Genomic DNA, 3,075 nt, shown 5'->3' on the forward strand with positions numbered 1-3,075 from the left:
CCGCGGGCGGGAGCGGGCGGTGCTGCCCTGGGTTGACAGCCGGCTCGGCTGTCCATCGCCTGGTCAAGGAGCACGTCTGTCAGGCCTTCCACTCGTCTCATTTACTGTTACGTCGGCACTACCTGTGCACTGTGCAGAAATAAAAACAAACAACGGAACTGTTTAGTACGTTCCCTTCCCATGCCCGTTGCTCAGCTACCTGAGCCCACTGGCTGTAAGTTTCTTCCCGTGTTACTCAGATCACAGGCTGCCAGATTGGCCGGACCTCGGGATCCCTTTTGGAGGGGTTTTGCTTTCTGGTCCCACTCGCAGTGATTGACTTAATCGACATGGGATGTGACCTGGACACTGGAAAATTTACAGCTCCCCAGGCGATTCTAGTGTGCAGCGGTTTGAAACAACCGTCTAGATCAGTGATTGTCACACCTGAACGCGCGTAAGAATCGTCTGGGGATCTTATCAAATGGGGGTGGGGCTGGGGATCTGAGGTTCTGCGTTTTTGATGAGTTCCCATAGTGTGCCTGGTGATGCGTCTGGGTTGGGACCACACCTTTGTAGCAAAGCTGCACTGACACCGAAAATAATTTTATGCTTGGGGGTCACCACAACATGAGGAACTGTATTAAAGGGTCGCGGCATTAGGAAGGTTGAGAACCACTGTTCTAAGGGGTCTCTACCCCTCCCCACCCACATGCCTCCTGCATGCCTCACACTGGATCAAGCCCACAACCCCGGCATGTGCCCTGACTGGGAATCAAACCGATGCTCAACCACCAAACTGCGCCCGCCAGGCCCCACATCCCCACATGCATTCTTCACACCGCAGCCATGGTAATTGTTCTAAACCAGCATTTTTCAACCTTTTTTTTTTTTAATCTCAAGACACACATACTAATTACTAAAATCTGACTAAAAATAGGTATAATTTTGATTCACACTGGAGGGCTATTGTGTTGGCTGTTGTCATTTAAAAATATATTTTTATTGACTTCAGAGAGAAAGAGAGAGGGAAAGAGAGATAGAAACATCAACGATGGGAATCACTGATGAGCTGCCTCCTGGCCAGCCCCCACTGGGGATGAGCCCGCAACCCGGGCATGTGCCCTTGACCGGAATTGAACCCGGGACCCTTCAGTCCACAGGCTCTATCCACTGAGCCAAATCGGCTAGGGCTCTCATTTTTTAATTTGACAATCTAAGGGAAAATGGGTCAGTATGAAGTAGAAATCTTAGAAGAGTAAACCTCAAAAACCTTGGTAGAAAGCAGTTTGTCATCTACCAAGAATTTTAAAAATACATTTATGTAAAAAGTTACAAAAATATTTTAAAGCATCTACATAAATTTTAAAATATTTTAAATAAACACAGGACATTAAAGGGATTAATGTTCATTTCTGTTTTGAAGTAGTGTCTAGTCATTTATAAATTTTAGGAAGCCTTTAGTATGGGGCTTAATATGTTAAGCAAAACAAACAAGAAAAACCTGTAAAATATACAGTTTTAAGTACGTAAGAAAAACTGTATAGGAAAATAAATGTGCTAGTAAATTATCTGGGGAGAATTTTTGTCATTTTTTAATTTGACAAGCTAAGGGAAAAGAGGTCAGTGCTCCTGACTAGTCAGGTATTGTATGTTTTATTTTTTCTGAAAATCCAGTTTATTTCCAGGTTGTGGACAGATCCAGTCAGTGTGATCAGTTTTTCTGCTCATGTAATAATTTATCAAAATAAATTTTCCCACAACAACTCTTTTTCATCATCTCTGAAAATCCTGGTCTGACAACATACCCAAATAAAGCTCTTGAAAACCTCCTCTTAAAATTTGGAAGAAAGTGTGGCAAGTCTTTCCTGCAATAGTTATGGAAGTACACATGGCTAAAGAGCAATTTAAGTTTTAAAAAGTGACTAGTACAACAGTTGAGCTCATAAAATTAATGTTTTAGTGCACTTTGCTCCAGTTTTAGCCAACATGCTACATTGTCTTTTTTGGGAGTGGGGATGCACAAAAGTGGACTTGAGGATTTCCATTGTATGAAGAGATAGGACTCTGTAAGCAAAATAGTGTAAGCTGCTTTTTTCTTAAGAGCCGAACATTTTAAAACAGAAGCTTTGCAAAACATTACACAATTTTTTATTATTAAATGAGACCATGTCATCTGTTACATTGTCACATCGTTAGAGAAATGCTGCAGTGGTGAAGAGAATCAATGTTGGGTCCACCAAAGTCTTCATTTCTACAACATCCATGTACAAAGAAAGAATGTTCAACACAGCCTAACACAATATTCTTGGTTTTCTTCATATAGAAACCCCCCCCCCAAATCTTCTGATGGGGCATTTTACTACATAAATAGTTCTTCATTTTATACTCCACCCCGACTACATGAGTACATGCCATACTAAACCTTTCAGGCTGCCAGGACCCTTACACGTCCTCGTCGTTGTCTTTGGACGTGTGGCTGCTGCTGCTGCTGCTACTCGTCTCCGTGTCATTATTCTCAACCATGGGGTGGAAAGTGCTGTTTTTCCAGGGTTCAACCTTGAAGTCACAAATCAGGCCACTTTTCAAAATACCATTTTTCCTCAGATCATTCTTCTGCAACTGTTCTCTAATAACTTGGAATTCTCTCATTTCATTCTCAGTCAAGGGAGCACAGGTTTCATTGTTTTCACTGTTTTCTTGCCAGCTCATCTCCTTGAACAATCTGTGTTCTGCCTCAAGTGAACTTGAAAGAACATCTGTTTGTGGGAAGGTTGAAGACCAAATTATCTGTTGGGAAATAACCAAAGCATTGCCATTCTCTTGTGGAATTTCATTTTCATCAAAGCTTCCATTTAAATCTCTGTCTTGGTATTATTGCTGTTATGCAAGTTAAATGAGTCGTCATCCTTCTTGAAGCCAGCATGGCTTTCATCTTTATAGTCTTCTTCCACTCTGTCCCTTTTATTTTATTTTTTAATTTTTAATTTTTTTATTATTTTTTTTGGTATTATTGCAAGTTAAATGAGTCGTCATCCTTCTTGAAGCCAGCATGGCTTTCATCTTTATAGTCTTCTTCCACTCTTCCACTCTGTC

The 3,075-nt window shown here is 41.3% G+C and overlaps 1 pseudogene; it reads right to left on the reverse strand.

The window, feature by feature from the left end:
- Positions 1-2,167: 2,167 nt before the first annotated feature.
- LOC102260363 overlaps positions 2,168-3,075 on the reverse strand; it is a 4,029-nt pseudogene continuing 3,121 nt past the window's right edge.

Source organism: Myotis brandtii, unplaced genomic scaffold, assembly GCF_000412655.1.
Source record: "Myotis brandtii unplaced genomic scaffold, ASM41265v1 scaffold576, whole genome shotgun sequence".
Classification (NCBI taxonomy): Eukaryota; Metazoa; Chordata; class Mammalia; order Chiroptera; family Vespertilionidae; genus Myotis; species Myotis brandtii.